The sequence below is a fragment of the Sceloporus undulatus genome, chromosome 1, assembly GCF_019175285.1.
Source record: "Sceloporus undulatus isolate JIND9_A2432 ecotype Alabama chromosome 1, SceUnd_v1.1, whole genome shotgun sequence".
NCBI classification, from domain to species: Eukaryota; Metazoa; Chordata; class Lepidosauria; order Squamata; family Phrynosomatidae; genus Sceloporus; species Sceloporus undulatus.
The window spans coordinates 102162453-102177800 of NC_056522.1; the positions used below are offsets into that span (position 1 = coordinate 102162453).

Below are 15348 nucleotides of genomic sequence, written 5' to 3' on the forward strand. Positions count from 1 at the left end.
AGGATAATACATAAAATACATAGCAATACAGGAAATGATTCAATAAAACAGACAACAAAAGAACAACAAATATACAATTAATAAATTAATAAATATACAATTAATAAATATACAATTAATTAATAAACAATTATAGCCAAGTTTTTAAAAAAGACAACAAAAGATAATTATTAATTTAATTTTATCTAGTTTTCTGTGCAAAACTACCATCAGAATCCTATCTCACCATCTATATTGTGTAAATTTACATATACTTAGCTATGTAACAGAGATGCTAAGAAAACCTATTAGTGATTTGCGAGTATGCATAACAGGACACCAGCAAGAGTGCCCACTATGCACTGGTGCTCAACATCCATCCCACTAGACATTGGTCCCATTGTGCATTATTCTCATTGTGCACAGAACCCTTGCCAGCTTTATGAAGCAGTGTTATAGCAGCCCTCTACTGGATATGGACATGACAGACTTTCCCAGTTCTATTTTCCACAGACGTAAGTCCACTTACAAAGATGTAACTCCTTAACAAATTATCCCATATCCACACTGTGATTATCTTTCTATAGCATACATTATGATCCTTTTTAAAGATAACTAACCAACCTTCCTTCCTTCCTTCCTTCCTTCCTTCCTTCCTTCCTTCCTTCCTTCTTCTGTCTGCATGAATTAATTCATTCCAATACTACAAGATATCAAAAGAAAGGTGTACTGTTGTAAAAGTTTTAGAAATGTAAAGGTGCTCACTCCATTGATGTATTGTGTGGCTCCTGCATAAGACTCTTCTTGAATTTGTAGTTATTTGTTTGGGGTTTTTTTTACATGGCACTCTCCCTTCAAAAGATCTCATATTGAAATAATAAATTATATCTGTCTTCAGGAAATGAAACGTAGGGGGAAGACACTGCAGGGTGGACATGGGGGGGCCCTTTACTGTGGTGGCACCCCAATTGTGCAATTCCTTACCACTGGAGACCTGATTGGTACCAGTTTTGGAATCATTTTGGTGCCAAGTTAAAACCTGGCTTTTTATTAAAGGCTTTGGGCCAAACTGATTTTCTTCAGGCTGCACATGTTTTACAGTTTTATTTTTCAATATTATTTTAACTGATTTGTCTGTTTTAAATTCAGACACTATTAAATATATTTTTATTTTAAAAAATGTATATTTTTTGTTTGCTTGATTTTAATTGATTTTATTATAAGCCACCCTGAGATCTTCAAATAAAGGGCAGGAAATAAATATTGGATTTTAGTAAAATAAATAAATATATCACCTCAATTGGAAGGAAGATCCACATTGTGAGAACAACCACCAAAAATGCAGTTGCAAATCTTCATCAAACATGCATCTGAGGAGGGTGGGGGGAAAGCAAAAAGGCTGAAGAGTTCAAAGCCCAAGCAGGTTCATATAAGAAAATACATTGCTTCAGGCACAATAACATAGGCTGCATTCATAGCTGTATAAAAATATTTCGGACCATGGGGGGGGGGCACAGTGTTTATGGATATTAATTGATACGGGAGCCCCTCAAGCTTTACCTTAGTTATACAATGGACTCTTTCTCCAGAGGGTTAACTGCTAAACATCTTTGATAATTTTTAAATGATCCAAGCAGGGGATCGGGGCTAATCATGAGTGTCCATACTATTGAGTCATTTAAACCTTATTTCAGTCATAGAGAAGGGATACCAATGTAGCTAATTAATCTTTAAAGGACCCCAGTGTCTTCCTGGTTTCTGGGCCAAGCATCCTCAGGAATGTCTGTAATCTTTGAACTGAGAGCAGCAGCAGCAAAGTTGAAGACAATCCTTTTCACTCTTTTATTTCCCAACTTTGCAGGCAGCCTATTAGACAGGGGAGGTATTGCAGGCTGGAAAAGAAAAGCACCTGCTTTTATCTACATGATTATATAGCTGGTGATTTATTATATTCTTTAGCACATTCACAGATAGGTGATGGCTGGATCCATACGACACAGCTGTCATCTCTTGGGACTCTTTCATTTCCCCTCTTTTGTAAAGTCCTTTCTGGCCATCCTTGTTAGACAAAACCCTGGATTCTTGCCAAACTTCCATGAAGCAATAACTGTGCTCCCAGTGGGAAAGCCTGATTGTTGCACAGCACCATGGGCCTCCCATTTTGTGCTCAGCTTTTCAAGCCTATTAATGTAACTTCTGTAGATGGGCTATCCAGCACAATTATTCCCAGTGTGAGACACAAGGACGGTGCATACATGCTGTGGACAAAAAAAGAAAAGAAAAAAAAAAGGGGGGGGGGAGAATCAGCATGAAGAAGCCAGATTAGAATCTCACATTTCCTTAAAAGGGGAGTAGTTTTTTAAAAAATCATTATCAGTGCCTATATTCTATAAACTTGGATTTTGCTTGGAGGAGATTGTCTTGTTTTTGTCTCCCTCCCCTTCAGTGTATCTGACATGTTTCTCAAATTGCCTTTTTAACTGCTAGCTGAACAATTTATTTTTCTTATTAACCTTTGATGGTCTTATTGCAGAAACTTCATTGTACATCATACAGAAACTGCCTGTCCATGTGCTGTAATTGCACCTGTAATGCATCTTTCAAACTGAGTACTCCCCAATGAGACAGAGTGAGGCAGTAACCTCAGGCAGTAGATTTAGTGTGTCATGAAAGGGCAACAAATCAGTTTGCTATTGTTATTTTTTCCCCTACCAGTAATGGGGAGAGGCAATTGTAGGATTTGCTGCTTTATGTGCCATAACAACTTAGTTGGTTCTAGATGCTCCATACCTTGACTTGATGGCAGATTGGGCCATCATTGGCAACTCCATCTGAGGCTGCAAAGAATCATGGACCACCTCTGAGTATAAAAACAGGATGTTGTGATCCATGAATGTTAATCAGCCTAGTGTCCTTCAGACATTCCAGGTTGCAGCTCCCATAATTCCTGATCATTGACCATGCTTTGCCATCCAAGACATCTGGAGAGCACCAGGTTTCCTGCCATTGCACTTTCAAGAAAAAAACAACACATGTGTTCATGGTTTTCAAAGTTTGGACTAATGAATTCTTCCACATTGACATCATTTGCCAAAAGACCTTCCTGGACCCAATAACATTTTTAAAAGGGGTAGCTTCCCCACCAACCCCACTAATTAATCTCAAACTATGTCCATAAGATCTTATAAGATTCCATGTTGATATCTGGAACCTGGTGGATCGCCACTCTCCAGGGAAAGGGGCAATGAAGGTGCAATGAATGTCCATGTTGTTCCAATGTGATGTATAAATACTAGAACAGTTGGTTTTAGAGTAGAGGGAGATCAAATCAACATGGCCATCTTTCATTTAGTACTGTATGGGTTTTCTCCCTCAGAGTTCTGAAGAAGGGGAAAATTTCATATTGGGACAGAAGAACTCTTAAAATGGCAGAAATTACTGTATGTCATATAAGACTGGATCAGAGCTGGGAAATGTTATATGTTTGGACTACATCCCCCCAAATCCTCCATCTAGCATGATCAAAGGTTGTCCATGTTAACAGCCATCAGAGCATCTTCTGACAGCAAATTCCACAATATATCCAGTCTGTATTTTATTTTATCCATCCCCAAACTTTCACTTTGCAAGGAGCATAATGAAAGAGGGAGAAAATCACACAAACACCTCTCCACAGTAATAAAAATGCAACAATAATAAAGGCAATAACTATCTATTTTCTGCCTTTTCAGAGATTATCACTTAAGGTAAAGGACAAATCGCTCCCTTCCTTACCTCATCTTTATGGTGAGATTGTGCAAAGATGTTTAGATCTGTCCCTATCTTGTCCTTTAGTCATCCTTAACATACCAGCATGATAAGATTGTCTGATGACGTCATGCTTATCCCATCCTTCTCCCATCACTGAAGTGGCATGGCCCGGTCACTGTGTATTAACAGATGCTCCCATTAACACGATGACAGGACCACTGATGGAAGAAGGACAGGATAAGTGTGGGCGCAATAAGGACAGGGTAAGGACAGGAATGTTACCTCCTTACTCCATGTGATAATCTCCTTTGTGACTTCCAAAATCAGTTGCCTGAGGCAGATGCTTCATTCTGACTACTAGTGAAGCTGACACAGCCCAGTGGCAGACACGAAGTCAGGATCCAAGTTGATATACTTGATGATCTGTTATTTTAGAGAAAACTATTTAAGTTGCTAGGTAAAGAAAAACAGCCAGGTTTATGCTTGTGCCAGGACTCAGATTAATCAAGGTTTAAAAAACAATTTTTAAAAAAATGTGTGAATGCATTGGGCAAGCATACTAAGGAGAATTTTTATCCAGTGAGTCAATAAAACGTGCCATTTCCATACTGAGCACCTAGTGTATCTTTAACACTCACAATGAAATATTTTGAGAATTGGGGCCAGTGGACAGGGACCCCAGAACCTCTTAAAGGTGGATCTCAACATTGGCAGGTCATTATCAATTATACCTACTAGCAGATATATTTTACAAAAAGTCAAAACACCAAATACATTGCCATAAAATGACAACAGTCAGTTAACTAAAAACAATGAAATTGCCATGAAAGCAATGGCAAAATAATAAATAAAACATTACAAAATTCAGTAAATTTAAAAAAAAAACAATAAACACAATATGTCAAGCAAAAGAGAAAATTCATTGTTGAGTGAATGCACTGTTGAGTGAATGTAACATCACTTCCATTACATCACTTTAAAAGCAAGAGGTGTGGAGATAAGTTAGAAGATATAGGACAACACGTATCAGTCTAGCAAAACAAAATGTAAAACATAGGTATCTACGAAGCCTGAGATGCAGGGATTCTTCTGATGCAAAAGCTGGAATTAGAGTCACATAGTGGGGTGGTCACAATAGCCGATAACAATAAATGATTTAGGATAATGTGAACAAAAGTTTTGCTCCATTTTCTTACTCCAGGAGGTAAACTCAACTTTAGATCAGTGAAACAAATCTTAAAGAGAGAGTAGATGTTTCCACGGGCCGGGGGGGGGGGGGGGGGGGGGGAGGCAGCCTTGGTATTCCTAGCCTGCTTCAAATACAATAACTGCCTTAAGTGTGTTGTGTGTGGTTATTTGTGTTCTTCATCATTTTATTGATAATTCTTGATCAGGTCCAACTACATAGTAGTCATGGTGGTCCAATTTATTTTGATAATTTGGGTATGGGCACCTTAGCCCTCCTTACCCTAGTCCTTGGAGGTCTTTAGCTCCTGCTGTTCCACATGGCCGAGTAGTTTATTCTGGAAAAGCCTGCCAGAAGAGATCCATTTTGACAGCTTTCTTGAAGCTGTCTAAGTTGGTGATTTGATGGATCTCGTTCGGCAGGCCATTCCACAGGCTGGGAGCAGTTGCAGAGAGGTCTCTTCCAACTCTGTGATTCTGTGATATTTGCATTGCTTCCCACTAGCAAATGAAGTTGAGACAAGGATTTGCAAGAAGATTCCTGTTTCTGATGGTTGCAGCCCCACTCACTGGAGTGGGGGGAAAGGAGGTGAATTATAATCCTTCCTGTGGCCTGATCACCAGCAGAACAGACCTCCTTTGACCAATACGGCTGCTGGCTGTTCAGATTATCTGGGATTGCTGGCTGTTAATTTGGTCTGCAACTACATAGGATTAGTAAATACAGAGCACTTATGGATCTGAAATGCTAAGTTATGCATTTGTAACTGCTATAAAGAATGCAGCATTTTTAAAAAGTAAAGTGTGTCCCTTCAGGTCACCTGTCAATTTATGGTAACCCCTTGAATTTTGTAGGTTTTTCTTAGGTAAGGAACACTCAGAGGTGGGTTGTCACTGCCTTCCTCAGAATATATGTAAAGATGACAACATGACACTGCCAAAATCTCTTAAAAACTTTTCTCTTTTCCTCTGTGTGCCACCACTGCCCCCAAATTGTCATGGTGAGACTCACCTATCCAAACCACTTCTCTCAGATAGCAGCACAATGGGTCTTTTTAATTTCACCGCTGCCAATTATGTGATGGAGACACTCGAACTCGGGACTCTCTTGTGTGTCTCCTGCACTATAACTCTCTTTTCATTATCAGCCCTCTGGATTCCAAACTTTTCTCCATCTTGGCACCAACTACTCTTTGACAGCTAAACAACCACTAGCTAATGTGTCCCAAACCTAAAAGACTTTTCTCAATGTTGGTAGTGTTTTTAATGTACTTCTGAAATCACTCCAGACAGCTGCTTTGTGAAACAAAATAAAAGATTAATTTACAAGTTAGGCTGAATACAGTATCTTTTTTAGTGGATGCTGTTCACATTGGATATGGTTGTTAAATACTTTACTTGTTACACAGTTTGACAGTTTCTTTAGCTCAGTGGTTCCCAACCTCTGGTTCAGGACCCCTTTGGGGGTCGAATGACTCTTTCATGGGGGTCGCCTAAGACTATTGGAAAACACCTATTTAATTACAGTTATAAAGTAGCAACGAAAATAATTTAATGGGTTTGGGTCACCATAACATGAGGAACTGTATTAAAGGGTCGCGCCATTAGGAAGGTTGGGAACCACTGCTTTAGCTTGTCTTTGTAATTGTTTCCTTATAACTTTATATCCTTTCTAGTAAAATGTGACTTCCCTTGTTACCCTAGTTAAACTCTCACACTTGAACTCTCTTAGTTCCAACTGCCACTCAAACATTTATAGTAATTTCCAAAGCCTTTGTCTGGCTGTAATCCCTCAAGATTTTTCTAGATGCCATTTACAAAGGACTCTCCTAGTCCTTAACCTGGGTACTCAAAACCCCTATCAAACTGCCCCTCTTAGCAGTATACCTAAGCCACCTTGGCTGCTAAATCCCCTCAGGATCTAATAAACTTCTAACTCTCACTCAGAGCTCTGTCCCTATCTGGTCCCTATCTAACCCACACAAGCTCCTCTCTTCCTATTTATATTTGTTCCTGGGAGTAGCCACCACCTTCCCTTGGCTAAGCTCCCATTGTTGCCAGGCTCAGTCTGGCTGGATGTTGCCAATGTTCCAGTTTGCCTTTTCTCCCCAATAGCCCACAGTATCTAGCATTTCTTGATGCATATGCATAAGCTAGCATTTCCCTTCCAAGTATTAACTAGGCCTGACCCTGCTTAGCTTCTCAGATCAGATGAGATCTGATGCCTTCAGAGTAATTAGACACTAAAAAAAAAGTCCTACATTTGTGATGTAGAGTTGCTCTGTCTCTCAGAAGAGTATAGCAAGATTTTAATGAAAGAATTATTATGAAGTGTAATTTTTTTTAAAAAGAACTGCAGCTAGGCTGTTAGTAAGTAGGAGGGTCATCCTTAGAGAGAACATCAGATGAATGCCAAAGCAGATAAATGCTTTTGAAACTAATTAATTTCGGATATTGCTGCATCCATGATATAAAACTGCATAAAGCAACCTTGATCTATTTGATCTATGCTAAAGATGAAAATATGAACATGGTAAAGAGAAAGTAATTAAATGCTTGCATGCCTAGAGGAAAGAAGATTCCATATATAACATCAGTAACATCCTTGATGTAAGTGACTAAATATGTGAGTCTGTTAAACACAGGGCAAAATTATGTGGATTAGTCTGGAGACTAGCTGCATCTGCACTGGTTTTGACACCACTTTAACTGCCATAGCTCAATGCTATGGAATTCTGGGATTTGTAGTTCTATCAGAGTGCTCTGGTGCCAAAAACAAACTACAAATCCCAAGATTCCATAAGATGAAATCATGACAGAGTAGTGTCAGCCTGTATGATTTCTATAGTGCAGATACAACCGTGCACATACAACATAGTGCAGATACAACCGTGCACAAAAAGACAGTATTGTTGTCATTTGTGCAACCCTCTACATGTTGTTGCACTGCAATTCCCAGCAGTGTTAGCAAGTAAAGTTCATTATGAGGATCACTGGAAGTACCATTCAGTAATATTTGAAGTGCTACATAATTCACTGCCATAGCATTCAGTGCAAGCATAGATAGCTATATCTACATTACCAGCATGTGTCTGGCAAAGATGTCTTCCTAGCACTTCCCTCTTACTGTTGCCTACCCCATCTTGAAAAGAGGCGAATAAGCCAACTATGGATCACACAGCCTAGCAAGAAGACCCCACTCTCTTTAAACTGAGCACACACTATGCAGTTAAATGCCTTGACTGCCTTGGCTTCATCCTTTGGAATCATGGGATTTGTAGTTTGGTGAGATGTTATAAATGTCTAATGCTGTAATTTATGAGAATGGACTAGAGCACTCTAAGCAGACATATCTAAGTAAACACCTGCAAGAATTACAAGATCATCAGGGAATAAGGTCCTCATTTTATTTCCCTCTCCCCCATAGTCACAATCCTGTGCAGGACTGTTTGAAACTGCTGCATTTTGCAGATGGCTTTGGTGCATTTGAGATTGTCTGAAAATGATCTTTTTAAAAAAGCAGAAGTAAAAATGGAGTATTCAAGAGGTTTGGGAAATGTCCAATTATTTTGAGGCTTAGAAGTATGACTCCGGAGCCATGTACGGTCTTATTTTCTCCACCCCTGCTTTAGATGCTATTAAATTATAACTCCCATTATCTTATGGCTCACAGTCCTGTGGTATCTGGAGGACCACATTCCCCACCCTTGTTCTAGAGATATCACTGAATATACCATGGTAATGAAAAATAGGAAAGGGACAGATAATAAAATAGCTTGTCTTGTCCTCATGAGGAAATAATTCATAAGGGTTTTTTTTTAAAAAAAAGTATTACAACTGAAAGAGAGTAGTTATAAAAGCTGTGTGAATAGAGTGATATTATTCTTTCTGTGCCAAAACATGTGGAGCTCAGGGGCATTCAGTGAAACAAATTCTATCTATCAGTGGCCATTAGCCATAATAAATCATAGCTAAGCTTCTGTGTGCAGAGGCAATATGTTTCTGATTAATGGATACAGGAGACAAACAAGTGGAGATGGCTGTCCCTGCAATCCATTTTTTGCAAGGACTTGATTAGATGGATTCTGATTTCATCCAGCAGAGTCATTCTTAAAACCAACACCAACACCAACAAAATAGATTTGCCTTCTCCTCATCTTCCAAGTTTGCCAAAAGGGTTGCAGTTGCATTTTTCTGAACAAAGTATTCTGATCAAAACCAAATAAAAATTAGCTCTTTTGATTTTATGTAAGCAAAATATTAGACTATTTGGAGAAAAAAACCAAAAGAAAATATTGTTTTTCTGAAGTGAAAACCTATGCATAGGAGAAGAATGTGTGAGACTGAAGCTGTCAAACAAAATGAGGATGTTCTGAGTCACTTGCTTTTCATCAAAGCTTTTATTTTGACAAAATCGAAGCATTCCTTCCTAATCAGCTTCAATTGTTTACTTTTGTTCAAATATATATATTGTTCATATAAACAGTGAAAAGATTTGTTACAACTTTTCAAAGAGTCATGTGTAAGGAAATGAATATGAAACATGTTCCATGTATGTATGTATGTGTGTGTGTGTGCACGCGCGCACGTGCACACACACACACACACACACACACACACACACTGATAAGTTTTGGCACAAATGTAGTACAATAAATATAGTTCTTCCCAGTCAAGACAGTGAAGAAGAAGAAAAAGGACCTCCCCATCCCTTTCATCAGCCACATGGTTTAGGACAAGTTCTCAAATATATTCATCACAAGATAACTGTCATTAAGGAGCCAGGGAATTATATTTTCAGACTACAACTCCCTAAATCCCCTCACTGAAGATTCTGGGACCTGTAGTCAAAAAAGTATCATTTCCAAGCTCCTATCCCTTGTCAGTTCCATGTGAACTGATCAATAAGATCAATCTCATCATGTGCCTCCATGTGGCGATCTTGGTACTGTCATCACCTCATGTTTTGACTAGCCTTAAGCACTTCCTCTGATGTGATAAGAACCACCTAGTACCACACAGGGGGCACATTTCATAAAAATATTTGCCACAAGAAATTGGAAAAATGAAATGTCATTACGTATTAGATCTGCCTTGTATAAAATGAACACAAGAGATTTGGCATCTGCTTCATTTAAAAACTAACTTTTAAGAACACCATATATAACCATATACACATTTTATAATAATGCCATGTTCCATTTTCCCCATTGAATTTATCAACCAAAATTTGTTTTTGAGGTTTTTTTAAAAAAGAGCAATTATTCTTTCCCATTCAAATCCAGCATTTGCAGCCCAGTTAACATGACTGCAGAACCATCTACATCAAGACAGTGTAAAAAAAACTTTCAGCATAATTTATTTTGAATGTTAACCCCACCCTAACCATAGATAAGAAATGCAATTGATGAACAAGTAGCACAGAAGTATCATCAAAAATAGAGTGTCATACTTAAATACATGGAGACAAATCCATAATTATACTGATCAAGTGTTCTTTGTATTCCTTCATCCTCCTCTAGTTTCTGCAGACTTACCAGTGATATAAACAGGCCCTTAATGTTACCTCTTGATTTACTTTAGTTTTGGGGGTTTTTTAGGCTGAAAAAATACTACCGTGAGATGGCTTCTCCTTGTTTGTTTTCAAGTGCTGAAGTCTTCACCATCCTTACATGATGGGCCAATTATCAATGTTTCTAATGACTTTAAATTTTAAGTCATTAGCAAGGATATTGTTAACATTCAGTCTCACCACTTGGGAGTAATTTCAGGAGGTGGTCAGGGAAATCACAAATTTGACTTCTCTACCATCATCAAAAATAATTGTGTGTGTTCATGTGTTTTTAGAAAGAACACAGTCCAGCAATCTGTATATCTTTAGGTTTCTGATTTCTATCTCCCACTGAAAAATGGCAATACAAACTACAAAATACCCCTGGTAGCAAATGATGATAAGCAATGCATTGCACATTTTTTCATCTCAAGGAGTTGCTATTACCAATATACATACTAATATTATGCCTCAATAATATGCTTCAGAATTTGAGAAAGAGTGACTTGTCATTACTTTTCATTGCTGTAAATACTTATACTCTATATTGTCCTGCCTTGGTAGAAAGCATTTGCAGCAACTATTGGTGCAAAGTATTCTTTCATAGAATCATGGCTCTGTGGCTCTAATTAACCCCAAAGAAGGAAACTGAAATATATAAAACACAACTCCTCTTCTGAAAGAATGTTTGGTTGCTCTTTTATCACACTATCCCTGTGGTCTTTCTGAAAAATCTTGGTGCAGGAGTGCTTTGTGCTCTAGAGCAAGTGCTACTCAAAGTGGTGTGCCAGTCTGTGACCCACAGGCAAATTTCCAGGACCACATGAAACAGCTATAGTCAGTAGGCACAAATATAGCATCGGTTTGTGTCACACTGGAGAAAAAAACTTGGCAGCCCATCACATCAGAAAGCTTAACACTTCTGATCCATGAGCTATTAGTTGTTAGTCTATGGGCAATTTCCAGGAAAGGAAAAGTTGTAGCCAATGAAAACAAATATGGCACAAGTCCCCAACATACTGGGGAGTAAAAAACACAATCCAGCTGGTCCCACATGTTAGACAGCTTAAGCACTGTTCTAGAAACTACATTTTCAGTTCATATAATGTACCCACCAGGCACAGAATGCTGGCCCTCATATCAGATTGCCTGAGAATCAGTGACCTAAAGCAGAGGTCCCAAACTTTTTTGGCCTACCATCCCCTTTCCTCTTGAGTGACAACCCTAGCGCACACACACACACACCACATGTATGTCTTGATATTAGATCTACCGTTCTACTGGACATTCAAAACAACCAATATTGGTCGCTGCTTCCTTTCCCGTCCAGTCATCCTGGGAGCAGTATCCAAATAGTTGGCTGAGCAGTGGCTGAGAAATCGCCTGCCTGTACCAGTATTGTGGCAGAGGCATCACTAGGTTGCATGAGGTGTGTGCACTGCACTGGGTGATGCCACAACCACCACTGTAGCAGCGCCGTTGTTGCTCCTTAAATGTATGGCCACAATACAATAGCAATTTAGCAGCTACTTATGCCCATGGTGGCAGGGAGTTGATCAACATATCTGAGGGAAGAATTGCAGGATGTCAGTCTTAAGGCTATTGGTCTGGACTGGTTTGAACTGGTCTCTATCATATTAATCTGTTTTTCCTGCTCATGTTTTATATGAAATTGTACACTTAACTGGATGGTTTTGTCTATTGTCTATAAATATTATTGGGTCACTGTTGTGTGGCAAGGTGGGATATGAATATGATATTAGAATACTGTTGCATATATTGATCCTGGGAGAATGAATGATGGATAAAAATAAGGAGTGGTGGAAAGGGGATGGCAATTCTACTTACAGGTCCACATTAAAAGTGAAAGACAGAAATCAAGTCAGATAAGAAAAAGTCTAGTTCATTTTGACTCAGTATGGTTTTTTAAAAAATCCTTCCACCAATGACATCCGATATTGTCCTGCATGTGTTACCCCTGGGACCACTGTGCCCTCTTCAATTAGCAGCTCACAACAGCTTTGCACTTGATCTAGAAACACTGGAGCTGCTGCACTGGTATTGAAGAGATTCCTGTATGAGGCAGGAATAAAGAGAAGGGTTTCAGTGGGTTTGAGGGTTGTCCTACAGAAGAGCTACTCAACGTGGTGGTCCATGGATAGGTAGAAGTGACTTTTCAGGACAGAAAGAAAGAGTTGTAGCTAATGGGCACAAATATGATACTGGTCTCTGTCAGATTTAAGAGAAAGGGAAAGCTGGCAGTCTCCTCAATTCAGATAGCTTAAGAAGCACTGGCCTACAGCTCCAGATCATTTTTAACTCTTTTAGCCAGTGTCTGTCTACCTTTTGAACTTATTAAGTTGTTTAAGATGTTCTTAGTCTTTTAAAAACCATTTTATATTTATACTGTTTTAAATACTCAAGTTGGCTTTATTGTACACTGTCCCAAGATCTTTAGAGAGAAGGAGGGTATAAATGAAGACATTTTGCTGCCTAACAAATCTCCTGTGAATACTGCTAGGTTGTCCTCTGGGATGGCTGAAGATATTCTGCTGGCTAAGGCAGACTAAAAATTAATGCCCTCCTTAACCACTTACTTAGACAAAGCCAGCCAAGTTATTTGGCACCTGAGCATTGAAATCTACTCCATACATGGCAGTAAAAACCAACTAAAGAGTGAAAAAGTAATAATTTGCTGTCTATTTATAACATGCAAAAGCTTTTACCCTGCTAAGGATGGGGCCCTGAATCAAGTAGCAGTATCATGGTGTACTAGTCCTGTGAACTCTAGAGTTATGAGGCAAGGCAAGGGGACAGCTCCAGTCAGCTTGTCTCCCTTTTGTGAAGAAATCAAAATCGAGTATGAGTTGCAAGCCATTTGCTGAAATCTTATTACACAAATTAGCAGAACCTTATTCAGTAAACTACTACAAGGCTTATACAAGGCTTCAGCCATAGTACCAAAAATGTGACATCTAGAGACCTGAGATTTGGTAGGGACACTAAGGGAATTTTAGAAGTTTGCACTTCAGACTTACTTTGAATTTTAAATGTATTTATGTTAGTTAATTAAAAATTGTTTGTAGCATGCAGTACTAGCATCGGTTGCTTAGTAGCAAAGTTCCCTACCTTACCCTCACCAGCAAAGGAAAAGCTGCAGGCAGATGTAGGGTATTCATTTCTCCCGAGGGCCTCTTGGGATGCAATGTTCCCCTGTGCAGAGTCCTCAAACTATTCAAACAGCGTGTGTGAGAAAATGTATGTGTGAGAGAATGTGAGGAGGAGAGAAGGTCATGCTAGTGAGGAAAATGAAGAGGGAATAGAAGGGACAGTAGAAAGGTGAAGAGAGGGAAAGGCTTGATAAGCAACAAGGTGAAGGGAAAGGAAGACTAAATATGTTTTAAAAAGAGTCAGGGATGTCAAAAGGAGAATATAGTGCTCTGACATCAATGTGTAGTGAATCCACACTGGGTTTTGTCCTAACTTTAAAGAGCATATCCAGGTACTACCTGAACCTATTTTGTCGATGCTATCCACAAAATAGGTTCAGGCAGGGCCTAAATACCTTAAAGATACAAGATAACCATCTCATCTTGGAAGCTAAACTGGGTCAGCGCTGGTTAGTAGTTGAAGAGGAGACCACCAATGAATACCAGATGTTGTAGCCTATATTTCAGAAGAAAGAAGTGACACCTCTTGAGTATGCCTTGAACAAAAGAAACCCTATAAAATTAATAAGGTTGCCATAAATTGACAGGTGACTTGAAGATAAATACTCACACGTTTCCTTTAACAGTTCAGACAAAGACCTAGAGCCACCAGCCACCAGTGCACTGAGAGAAGGAGAAAGCACACATGAGTGGAGATCAAGAGGTTTCTCCACAAGCTGCAGAGATGGGCAGTTCTGCTAGTGGAAAAGAAATATGGAAGGGTTCTAATCTGTTTTGGAAAGTGAAGTCAACAGGATCAATTAATGACAGTCACTATACAGACTGGTTAACCTTTTGCTACAGCATTTTTTTTTTCCTGATGGGGTTAGAAATTCACGAATTCTTAAATTCTGGAAAGCAATACACATGTTCAAAAAACTGAACTGAGTAAATAATGTCTTACCAGTACATTCTTTAACCAGCAGCTGAAATTAACTAGTATTTTCTGCTATTCTCAGAAGACCAAATGTTCTGCTGCATGTTCTTCCTTTGGAACATCTGTGTGTTCTTGCTAAAATATAGAGGCTGAATTATGTAAAATCACTATCTCCTGAGAAGACTACCTGAATGCTTATTATAGCCATACATGAATTAAGAATCAGAATGCATTTCATAAACTGTAGTTAAGCACACACACACATTCAAGAATTCAAATGCAAAAATAAAACCAAAGCAATTTCTTAATTAAACAGAGGTGTCATGACACGATATATTGATTTTTCTTCCACAAAGTTTCATATAGGTTCCAGGAATAATAACTTTTACAAGGGAGTTTAAATGAAATACAGGAAAGGCAAGCGTTCAACTTTTTGTAAAGTGAAATTAATATAAAACCTTATCAGCCATGGCTCTGTCTCCAGATATTTGGAAACTGTTGATTATGGTTTAAGCACTACTGGCTTTATTGAAGCTTAAATATGGAACATGTTAACACCAGAAAAATTAGTTCTGACACTCTATTTGGATAGCGGAGGGGTGAATTCTCCCATCTTTTATTGTTATAAATAAGAGCTATCCAACCAATAGGTCCTTGGCTCAGAACTTGGCCTCGGCTTTCATGACCAGAAGGCCCAATAACTATGCTGGCTGGGGGATTCTGGGAGTTGCAGTCCCTAAAAGTAACATTTCCAAGCCTAGTCTCTGATCCATTTTATCAGGATTGCACACATGGAA

The 15348-nt window shown here is 38.8% G+C and overlaps 1 long non-coding RNA gene across 1 annotated transcript; it reads right to left on the bottom strand.

Annotated features, from left to right (window-relative positions):
* Positions 1-1182: 1182 nt before the first annotated feature.
* Positions 1183-4481, bottom strand: LOC121919882. The gene is made up of 3 exons (XR_006101598.1): positions 4012-4481; positions 2770-2990; positions 1183-2237 (listed from the first exon to the last, which is right to left on the bottom strand). It is a non-coding gene; the product is annotated as an uncharacterized LOC121919882 (long non-coding RNA).
* Positions 4482-15348: the final 10867 nt, after the last annotated feature.